Below are 12,500 nucleotides of genomic sequence, written 5' to 3' on the forward strand. Positions count from 1 at the left end.
TATGCTATGTTGATGAATTGAATACATAGATAGGACCACAATGGAAACAAGTCCCCAGGACTTTTTTTGTGTTATGCTTTTACCCTTAATGTCTGACTGTACCACGTGCTGTTTGTACATTTCTGACTGGTAGGCCTATGTAGTATTCAATCAATCAATCAATCAAAAAAAAAAAAAAAAAGAATAAACATTGTGAATTGACAATTAGAATAAGAAAAAAACAGAGCTTTGATTATGTCATTTATTTGAAAACGTTGTTGCAAAACAATTTAGCCAAGGAATAGCTTTGGCCTTACATTGTAAAGTATATAATTCAAAAGGCACATTTTGTTGTACAAAATGACCCCTCTATTGCTAACTCTTTCTCTTTGTCTTTCTACTGAGAAAATATCAAAACCTGAATAGCTTCCCCACTTGGTGACTCCAGCTGAGACTGCTGCCTCATTGTGGTGAAAAGTATTCACCTGTTTCCTAGGCTGTGTGTTTCCCACTTCCTGTCGATTTCATTGGATATCATTGGTCATCTGACCAGTTTCATTGGATTTCATTGGATCAAATCAACAGGAAGTGGAAAACACACAGCCTAGGAAACAGTTGAATAACGACACAGAGAAAGAGTTGGCAATAGAGAAGGGGTCATTTTTATTTAGTTTTGACCATTTGTTTTCAAATTAAGTTTAGGTTACTACAAATGCAGTTAGCTATACTTCCCTCATACACAACTTACAACACTTGAATCATTCTCTTTTCGCTTTGCTCCTGCAAAACACCTTACGACACAAAAGCCTGATCGCTGAAATACAGACAATAATTGCCAATGAAACAGCTGCCAGCAGAAAGGCTACAACATCAATCGAACGGTACTGAATGGTGGACATCTTGTACGACTCCGTCCTCAAGTGTGGCGCCCCCTTGTGTCTCATGACGAACTCGATCCAGAACATGGCCCGGTCAAGAGGTTTCATGGGCTGGTCCCTGTGCAGCCTCGACAGCCTCTGCATTTTCTCCTTGTAGGAGGGATCACGAAGGACCTCCTTCAACGCTTCCAGGAAGTTGTCTTCGTTTATTGTGCCGATATCGACTACCTTGGCTACGCCCTTTGCTTCCATCCTGTTCATGTTGTCTTCCTGGTCGCCCAGGATAGGCAGACCGACCAAAGGAACCCCATGGTAAATGGCCTCCTGGATTCCGTTGGTGCCTCCGTGGGTCACAAACACTCTGGTCTTGGGGTGGCCCAAGAGGTCCTTCTGGGGCAACCAGTCGACAACCAAGGTGTTGTTCCCCAGGGTTGATGGTCTCCCGCCGGTGTGCCTCCAGATCACCTTCTGCGGCAACCGGGCGAAGGCCGCCGCGATGGCCTCCGTAACGTCCTCGGGGACCTTTTCGATGAAGGAGCCCAGAGTCATCACGACGACCCCGTGTTCTCCTGAACTCTGGACAAAGTCCTCCAGATGTGGAGGGAGAGGCTCGGAGGGCTTGCACTGCCAACCTTGCATGTAGACGACGTTAGGCATGGTGGGGCGAGGGTATTCAAAGGTAAAGTCGCTTCTCATCAGCCAGATATCCGCCGCCTGGAAGAGCTCGATATAATTGACGTCGGGGCCGAAGTAACGGTGAACGAACGCCGTGTACAGGCTGTCTGACATATATGCATATTGAATGCGCGTTAAAAGGTAGAAAAGTGCGTTTTTGATTCGTTGGGGAAATGTCATCTTGTCCGTCAGCATGGAATCGGGGACTGGGACATAGGAGAGGGGACAGGGGGCGATGAGATCGTGCGCCTCCCCTTGGACGGTCCACCTGGCGCTGAGGACCAGAGGAAGACCGAGACGACGGGCCAACATCGGCCCCGGCCCCAACGGATCCGTCAAAACCATGTCATACTTAGCGTCCTGGAGACGCTTCATCATTTCACCGTCCTCAAAAACAATCTCCATCGTCTGAACTGAGGCTTTCAACATCTCATAGAAGTTGTTCACTAATTCCCATTCGCTTACCATGCGAGCCCAAACCGAGGAACCGTCCCGTCTCAGTTTCACCATCCTCGCCACGATCGTTCCGAAGAACTCCTCGTCACCGGCGCCGTGGAAGTCGACCGTGACGGTGTCGTAGTGAGGGGAGTCCGGCTTGATGTACCAGCTGTTTGAGGGCCTTATCACCGTGACCTCGTGGCCTCTGGAGTGCAGCTCTTCAACGATGACTTTCATGTTGATCCAAAGGCTTCCCTCGCCAGAGTACACCAGGACTTTCCCGCCGTCCACGAGCGGCGTGGAACAACACAGGAGTGTAGCGAACGCTATGAGCGTTAGCTGGCCCATCTCTGAGGAGAAGAGATATCACAATGATGAGCGAGAAGGCACAGAAGTTAACGTTTTGTAATGGATCACTGATTAACTAACACTGCACTTTACTCTCACTTCACACTAGATAACAGTGTGAGTGGGATACAACAACCAATATATCACCACTGTCCAGCAGAAACCTCTTATCTCCATATTTTAACGTTTAATAATAGTTTTTTTCCCTGTATATTAACGCCCTATACTTGATCATACCACAGAGTCGCACAAAGGCATCAAAAGTAGCAGTGTTTCAAGCTTGTAGATCTCCTACCGTATTTTTTTTAATCCTGAAAAGTAACAGTTTTGGACATATGAGGTTTTCACCCGACAGAGACGATATCATTAGTTAAGGACGTTATTCCACGGCTCCACTTCTATGCCCAGGATGAGTGCTCATAGGATGAGTGCTCATAGGCGGGTAGGAGTAAGCACTGAACTCCCCAACTGCTCCTGTCTAGCTGCTCAGTGGCCAACAACAGTATAAGACTATATGGTATGTGTCTGTCTGTCTGTCTGTGCGTGTGTGCGTGCATGTGTGTGTGTGTGTGTGTGTGTGTGTCTACCGTGCAGCGCATTGCTGAAAATGAGCATGTGTGCTCAGCTACGTTTACCCTGGGTAAATAAATAATAAAAAATAAAAAACTCCCATAAAGTCAGTAATGTTGTAACAATGGAGCAAAGTCTTGTTTTTCTCTTTAAAAAGGTGCAGGTGAGATTTATAAAACCCTGTGGGATTTATAAAGTTAATCTCACCTCATTTAACAACACACATACAATAGAAATGGAAAATGAATCAGAAAAATCTAAAGCAAATGTGACCAGGGCACTAAGGCCCGGAAACAGAATTACCAGACTACGCCACTCTGGGAGTTTCACCCAGAGAATATTATCTAATGCACAATACACCTTGAATACTAGACCACAGGTTATTATAATAAGGAGAAGCAGAGACGTGTGTTTCCAGTTGAAAAGAGTACATTCGTTTTATTTATAATTAAGAGCAAAATAAGCAACGATCAATAATACGTCAAACTGGAAGGGGTCAAGTTCATGAACTGTAAGTTATATCTATTATCAATTACAAAGACTAAGTAGAGGGCACGGTGGCACAGTCGGTAGCGCTGTCGCCTCACAGCTAGAAGGTCCTGGGTTCAATTCCCGCCGGGGACGCTGTGGGCACTGGGGGCGTGTCTCCTCCTCCGCGTCATCAGCGCCTATACCCTAGGTGGGGTTGGCGAAAGGGCCTACTCTGTGTGGAGTTTGCATGTTCTCCCCGTGTCTCTCAGGGTAGTTGATACCCTCATAAAAACATGTAGTAATCCTGGTCACTAAACTCCTCCCCCATGACAGCCGGGGCGCCTGATGGAGGAGAAGGGAACTGGTTGGAATAACGTGTTCCTTCCACGCGCTACGTCCAACCAGGGAAACTCCCCCCTGTCAGGTGACAAGAAGGTCAGTTGGCTCTCATGCATTGAAGGAGGCATGAGCTCGGCCCTGGCCTCCCTAGGCTGGTGAGGGGAGTGTAGTGCCCAGGATCACTTAGAAAATTGGCACCGGGTGAAAAAAATAAGGGTTACAAAATCGTGGGATAAAAATTATAAAGAAAAACAAAAAAAAAAACAAAGACTAAGTAAAAGGTAATTCACCATTTCAATCAAACAGTATCAAAAAGGGATAAAAATGGGGCAATAGCCTAGAGTACCAGTAACCCGGGGGCATAGGTGTCCTTACACACAGGAGGGAGGCAGGGAGTGAGGGAGTGAGGAGAGAGGGGTTTCACCGCCACCAAAAGCGCACTAAAAGACAAGAGAAAACATGTTAAAAACAACACAACACTGAAATCTTAAAAGACTAAATCATGCACTAAAACTAACACAAACTCCAATACAGCCTATCACCAGTGACCACCCACCTGTCGGGACTACAACTATAGCCCCCTAGTACTGGTACGGCCGGAGCCAAAGATACCTCAGTTTATACTATTATATATATATATATATATATATATATATATATATATCTTATCGAGCAGCTGGTTTGCACAAACACAATAAATCAAAGTAAACAAAATCAAATAACCAAATCAAATAACCAAAAATAAACCTAAATCAAATAACCAAAATAATAAGGACAAAAACAGCAGCGGCAAACGGAGCTTCACCTAACAAGACAAACATGACATAATTAATAACCTGATCAATCACATAAAACAAGCTACAATGTGCGCAGCGCGACTGCCTTACCTCTATAAACAGTTAGAGCAGCACAGACTGGACAAACAGACAGACAGCACACCAAGCACACCTCTCGCTCACAAAGAGAACAGGTCGGGAAGGGGGGAGCAGTGAGCACCTTAAACGAGACGCTGAACCGCGACGCTCCCGCACACAACCCACGACCAGGCAGACGGACAAACGCCAACTAACTAGCGGCTACGTAGAGCTGCCTATTAATCAGCCTGGTGATTATGGGGGCGTTGCTTTGCGTTGCGTTGCCAGGGGAAACCAGAGAAGCTCAACCCACTACAATCTACCCCCTACTTTCTATCGGTGTCCCAACGATAAACTACAGACATTTATTTCCAGGGCCTAAACATAGAGTGCATACTGCCAGACCCAGGGACCCGAGAGGTTGCAGCCGTCTTCCCCCTTTGTCCCACCGCCACGGGGAGATGGTGAGGGTTAGCATGCCTTCCAGCTGTTTCACGTTGACTTCTGCGTACGGAACTCAGTCCTGTATTACTGGTGCCTTCCATGGTGTCAGTGATCTCGATGCTTCCAGAGGGGGTGGCTACAGCAACCGGCCCGGGTACTGGTGTAGGTAGTTGAGGGGAGGTAACAGATGGAACGAGGCCGACTGGGGTCACTGTTTCTCTGGCTGGTTGAGGAGCGATGTACCACTCACCACTCTGGTCTTCACCCTCCTCCCTCGGGAGTGCAGTCTCTGGCTCCATCGGGTCGAACTCACCAGGCGGGGAAGTGGGTTGGGGAGCTGGCCGCAACTGGGTTCGGTGGACATGCTTGACCTTTGCTGGGTTATCCAAGGGGGCGATGGAGTAGACTGCTCCCCCCTCAGAAGGAGCTTTAATGATCCGATATTTCAAGGCACCCCAGGTGTCTTGGATCTTCACTCTTCCTCGCACAGAATGGTCTCGCAGATAGACTACTTCACCTTCTGCCAAACTGCCACCGGACACATGCTCGTTATGCCGCTCCTTCCTACGACGAGCCGCTGTTTGAATCCGTTCCCTGGCGCCATCAAAGGCAGTCTGAAGACGTGTTTGGTGTTCCTGCATCCAGTCGTTAACTGTGCCCCCAGTTGGTTCCCGGATTCTGCCAAGGAGGAAATCAACGGGGAGTGAGGGTTCTTGACCAAACATTAACAGGTGTGGTGACTCACCAGTGGTTTGATGGATGGTGGTGTTATAGGAGAAGGTGACATGTGGGAGGCAGTTAGGCCAATCCAGCTTCTTGGAAGGCGGGAGCGTTTGCAACAGTCCATGTAAGGTCCTATTAAACCTCTCGCACTGGCCATTCCCCTGGGGGTGGTAAGGGGTGGTGTGGGTCTTCTGGATGCCATATAAACTACAAAGCTGTTGGATCAGCAGACTTTCAAAGTTACGACCCTGGTCCGAATGAATCCGGGCTGGCACCCCATATCTGTAGAACCACTCCCGGACCAGCACCCCTGCTACTGTGGATGCACGCTGATCACGGGTAGATACAGCTTGTGTGAATTTGGAAAATACATCAGTCATTACAAGGACATGTTCTCTTCCATCACGGGAACGTTCCAACAGTGAGAAGTCTATGGCCAGAATCTGGTTTGGTCTAGAGGCCAACAGGTGGCCCATGGGCGTTCTCACAGTCGGGTGTATGGGTTTAGCTAGGGTACATCTATCACACCGTTTGCACCAGTCCTTCACATCTTGGTACATGCCCGGCCAGAAGCATCGTTCCCTCACCAGGTCAGTCGTTCTCTCCACTCCCTGGTGTCCGTGGCCCTGGTGTAATTGGTGGAGGACCTCCTCCCTCAAGGAAACGGGTAACAGCAGCTGGTAGACTTCTTCTCCACCGTCTGGCCGCCAGACGCGCCGGTATAGGAGCCCTTCTTTCTCCACCAACCGATTCCACTGCCGGACCAGTTCCCGTACTGGTTTTGAAAGGGCCTGGTGTTCGCTCCGGTCAGGGACACTGCCGCGGCGCCAGAACTGGAGGAAGGCCTCCAACACCGGGTCTGCACGCTGGAGGGAAATCAGATGGTCAGAGGAGTGAGAGGGGAGGACGGACATCGACATCTGGGTCACCTGTAAGGGTCTTCCGGTGTCTCGGCACCTCAGGGAATCAGGGAGGGCGGTTCCCGGAGCTGGGAGAGTGCTGGGCACTTGGTGTTGTCTGGAGAGAGAATCAGCGTTAGCATTAGAACGGCCTGAGCGGTACCGGATGGTGAAATTGAAGACCGCCAGTTCTGAGGCCCACCGCTGTTCTACTGCGCCTAACTTTGCAGTGTTCAGATGACTGAGGGGATTATTGTCCGTCCACACTACACATTTTTGACCTATCAAATACTCCCTGAACTTTTCCGTCATGGCCCATTTTAGGGCGAGAAATTCAAGTTTCATTGAACTGTAGTTAGGCATGTTTCTTTCTGACGGACTCAGAGATCTACTGGCATAAGCTACAGGCCTTACTTTACCCTCCTGCTCTTGGGAGAGCACCGCCCCCAAGCCACTAAGACTGGCATCCACTTCCAGGATAAACGGTAACGAAAAGTTAGCATAGGCCAACACAGGGGCACTAACTAATCGGCACTTAAGTTCCTGGAAGCTTTTCTCGCATTGGTCATCCCAAAGTTCTCCAATTAACCTGCGGGATGGTCTCTTTGTGTGGGGGTCTGTAAGCTCTGCTTTAACACGGTTGAGAGGGGCTGCAATCTTGGCAAAGCCATCCACATATCGGCGATAGTAGCCGCAGAATCCCAGATAAGAAGATAATTCCTTGACACTAGAGGGCCTGGGCCACTCCTTCACTGCAGCAATCTTCCCCGGGTCTGTAGCCACCCCCTCGTTCGAAATCACATGTCCCAGATAGTTCACCTCTGTTCGGAAGAAGCAACACTTCTCCAGCTTCACCTTCAACTGTTCACGGCTCAGACGGGACAGCATTGATTCCAGGCGCTCCAGATGTTCATCTACTGAGGACGAGAACACAATGACATCATCTAAGTACAACAGGAGAGTCTGAAAGTGCTGGGCCCCGAAGATGCGCTCCATCAGCCTCTGAAATGTGCCTGGCGCATTACAGAGGCCGAAGGGCATGCGGTTGAATTCAAACAGGCCGAACGGAGTACAAAAGGCTGTTTTTGCCTTGTCTTTCTCGGCAACCGGTACTTGGTTATAGCCGCTCGCCAAATCTAAAGTTGAGAACCACTGTGCACCAGACAGGGCATCCAGGGATTCATCTATCCGCGGCAGCGGGAAGGCATCTCTGCGGGTCTTACTGTTGAGCTGACGGTAGTCTACACACATTCGCAGGCTGCCGTCCTTCTTCTTGACAAGGACTATGGGGGACGCATAAGGGCTGCAACTCTCCCGGATCACCTGGGCCTCTAAAAGCTGGTTAATATGGGCCTTCACAGAATCATAGTCAGAGGGGGGAACTCTCCTGAAACGCTGTCGCACAGGCACTTCGTCTAACAACGGGATTTCATGTTCTATGAGGTTAGTACACCCCAGGTCTCCTTCCCCCGTTGAAAAGACAGGCTGATATCTGGTTAACAAGGACCTGACCTTAGCCTGCTCTGGACGTTTGTTAAATCAAGGGACTGTATGGTATCTGAGATTTTGCTCACCTGCCCTGCCTGAGAACTCATGGTGGCCACAGTACGCAACCCTTCTGGCACCTGGGGAACCTCGCTGATGCCTGCGGGTAAACTCACTATCTGGGCGTGGATCAACATTCCTAGGGCAAAACGGGGATAAAGTTTAGCATCAGTAATTCCAACATTTACCACTGGGATGTATGCAGTACCACGCTGCACTGTGACCATGGTAGGAGATACTAATAAGCCTGAGGGGAGGGTATCGTGATTAATGAAAGGTTCAAACAAAGCATGAAGAGAGGAGAAGCATTTCTGTGTACAAGTCGTTGCTATTAACTTAACTGTCCCCCCCGGTATGTAAACTGCGCGTCTCCCCCTCACCCTAGCAACACCGCTGTCACGTGCTGCTGGTTGGACTCTGGCTTCATGGCACTGCTGTAGGGCCTGTCTCCATACTTCTGGAGCCTCTTTCACCAGTGGGGTATCGAAAAGGGAGGAAGCATGTTTACCGAACAGTTCAGCATAACATTCATGGACTACATTCATGCCTAGTACACCCGGGACATCTACTTCAGAGGACCCAGGGGGGTCCTTTACAACCAGGATTCCCCTCTTGGAAATGACTGTACCTAGTACACAAACATCAAGTTCTACATACCCCACATAGGGAATGCTAAGTCCATTAGCTGCTGTCAATTGTAACCACTGGCAGCTGTGAGTAGAGTTGCTAAAGTGCTGACGGAAAAAGGATTCTCTAATAGTGGAAACCATGGACCCAGTATCAAGCAGACATTTTACCTCTACCCCTCCCATATCTACAGTGACATGTGGACATGGACTTACAAGCTGAGAAATGGTTTGTTCATTTGAGCCTGTGATGCCCCCTTCTGAATTGTGGCTTTGCAAAACAGAGGGCATTAGTTTTCCGACTGCTGGTTTGTTGAGGCAAACCTTTGCGTCGGACGATACTGGGTGCGTGGTGCCTGGGAAGCGACCCTGTCATTGTCACAATCACGAGCAAAATGGCCTGGCTGCTGGCAGCGTCTACAAATCACAGGGCCATTATTTTGAGGCTGGGACCATCTGGGAGGGTTTTGTAACTGCAGAAGGCGCTCAGAGAGCTGACTAAGTTGTTCCTGTTGTTTTCTTAACATTGCTTTTATCTCAGCCATCTCATTTTGAGGTGGCACAATAGCCTTATCCAACACCCGAGATGTATGGGTGGCACAAATTGAGGGGACCGAAAAACTACGTGGCCTACCTTCTGGCAGTGTACCTTCCCTCTCCCATCTGATCGCCTCACCTCGCACATCCAGGAGCGTAGCTGTTGGTTTGGTACGCACACACTGCTTTAGAGCCCTGCGGAGATCTGGATCATTAACATGCTCAACAAATTGATCTCTCAATAAGACAGATGAGTTAGGTATGGCCTGAGGTGCATTTCTCATGATTTTTTCCATGAGTTCAAATAAAGCATGGGAGTACTCTTGGAGTGACTCTCCATCAAGCTGTTTCCTAGAAAAGAAATCTTTTTGAAGGGCAACATAAGACAGAGGACACCCATACACTTCCTGTAAAATAGCTAAGACTCTCTCAGGGTCCTCACGATCTTGTTTAGGCCTATACTTGATCTCATCTTTGGCAGGCCCTTCCAAGTTGTCATAGATGAAGTAGGCCTGATCTACTGGGGCTAGACGTCGGGCCCGCATACTAGCACGGACCTCTTCGACCCACTCTACTATACCTATACCCATAGTCCCACGAAACATGGGGCACCTCCTTTCTCTAGGTGCATAGAGGAGGCGGTCAGGGGCCACACCAGGTGGGTTAGAGTGACCAGCAGGGCTGGCGGCCCCGTTTGTTGGAGCAGAGGTTGAGTTCATAGTGTTAACAGAAGCAAGCTCTTGTACAAGGTTCTCCTTTTCAGCCCGGAGCTGTATCACCAGGTCCCGCAGATCCTGTTCCTCGCTCATGATGACCAGGCAGATGTCCACAGGTGCCTCCTAGTCGAGGAATCCAAGGCCAACTGCTGTTTTTGTCCTTCTTAACAAACTAACAATGGTTATTTTTAAATCAAAAAGCTCATACATACATCGACAAAAAAACAGGAAAACAAAGTGCAAACCAACTGAGAAAAACTAGAATGACACGTCTCTGCTTTACAATTGTCCTGCCGACATACGCCAAATGAGACCAGGGCACTGAGGCCCGGAAACAGAATTACCAGACTACGCCACTCTGGGAGTTTCACCCAGAGAATATTATCTAATGCACAATACACCTTGAATACTAGACCACAGGTTATTATAATAAGGAGGAGCAGAGACGTGTGTTTCCAGTTGAAAAGAGTACATTCGTTTTATTTATAATTAAGAGCAAAATAAGCAACGATCAATAATACGTCAAACTGGAAGGGGTCAAGTTCATGAACTGTAAGTTATATTTATTATCAATTACAAAGACTAAGTAAAAGGTAATTCACCATTTCAATCAAACAGTATCAAAAAGGGATAAAAATGGGGCAATAGCCTAGAATACCAGTAACCCGGGGGCATAGGTGTCCTTACACACAGGAGGGAGGCAGGGAGTGAGGGAGTGAGGAGAGAGGGGTTTCACCGCCACCAAAAGCGCACTAAAAGACAAGAGAAAACATGTTAAAAACAACACAACACTGAAATCTTAAAAGACTAAATCAGCATGCAGCCAAAACAGTAAATCATGCACTAAAACTAACACAAACTCCAATACAGCCTATCACCAGTGACCACCCACCTGTCGGGACTACAACTATAGCCCCCTAGTACTGGTACGGCCGGAGCCAAAGATACCTCAGTTTATACTATTATATATATATATATATATATATATATATATATATATATATATATATATATATATATATATATATATATATATATATATATATATATATATATATATATATATATCTTATCGAGCAGCTGGTTTGCACAAACACAATAAATCAAAGTAAACAAAATCAAATAACCAAAAATAAACCTAAATCAAATAACCAAAATAATAAGGACAAAAACAGCAGCGGCAAACGGAGCTTCACCTAACAAGACAAACATGACATAATTAATAACCTGATCAATCACATAAAACAAGCTACAATGTGCGCAGCGCGACTGCCTTACCTCTATAAACAGTTAGAGCAGCACAGACTGGACAAACAGACAGACAGCACACCAAGCACACCTCTCGCTCACAAAGAGAACAGGTCGGGAAGGGGGGAGCAGTGAGCACCTTAAACGAGACGCTGAACCGCGACGCTCCCGCACACAACCCACGACCAGGCAGACGGACAAACGCCAACTAACTAGCGGCTACGTAGAGCTGCCTATTAATCAGCCTGGTGATTATGGGGGCGTTGCTTTGCGTTGCGTTGCCAGGGGCAACCAGAGAAGCTCAACCCACTACACAAACATAAATTGTTTGGCAACAATAAGGTACTGTAAATAACCTAAACAATATAAATGCAAACTCACTCACCAATAGTAATCCACAGCCCACAAACACTGTGCTTGACTTTCAGCGACATGCACTCACTGTGGAGTCCTGATTCCCACCTCTTTATACCGGTGTTGCCAGGTCTGCTTATTATAAGCGACTTTGGCCTTGTTTTTCTCTAAAGTTGCTTGTAAATATTGGTAGTTTCTTTGGGGCTTGTTTGTAAATTGTACCGGTAGACTAGATGCTTATTTGGGCGTGTTTCCACATTTTTCTGTCAAGGACCCCCAAATGTAGGTGTATTTGTCCACAGACCCTCACCTGAAATTATACTTTGAGTGAGGGACAACAGTACTAGATTTGTGTTGTTAAAATGTTTTTTTCCTCAAGATGTTTTTGAAAATACCGGTCCGTAGCCAATCTACAAGCTCACAACCAATCTACAAGTTGTGAGCTTGTAGATCGTCTATTTTCAAATAGCCGACTTATATATAGGTTTGAAGTGCTCATGTGGCCTACAGTATAGTCGCTTCTTTTGGGCTTGTTTTCATAGACCTGGTTGCTTACTGTATGTCTCTCGCAAATCTGGCAACACTGTTTTATACTTATGTAGGCCTAGTGGGTGTGACAAAGGGGCTCTGCATATGGCCATGATACTGATATGATACTGACCATGATACTGACCATGATACTGACATGATACTGACATGATACTGACATGATACTGACCAGATACTGACATGATACTGACATGATACTGACCATGATACTGACCATGATACTGACATGATACTGACATGATACTGACCATGATACTGACATGATACTGACATGATACTGACATGATACTGGCCATGATACTGACCA

The sequence above is a fragment of the Gymnoscopelus microlampas genome (assembly GCF_963454915.1).
Source record: "Gymnoscopelus microlampas genome assembly, chromosome: 4".
Classification (NCBI taxonomy): Eukaryota; Metazoa; Chordata; class Actinopteri; order Myctophiformes; family Myctophidae; genus Gymnoscopelus; species Gymnoscopelus microlampas.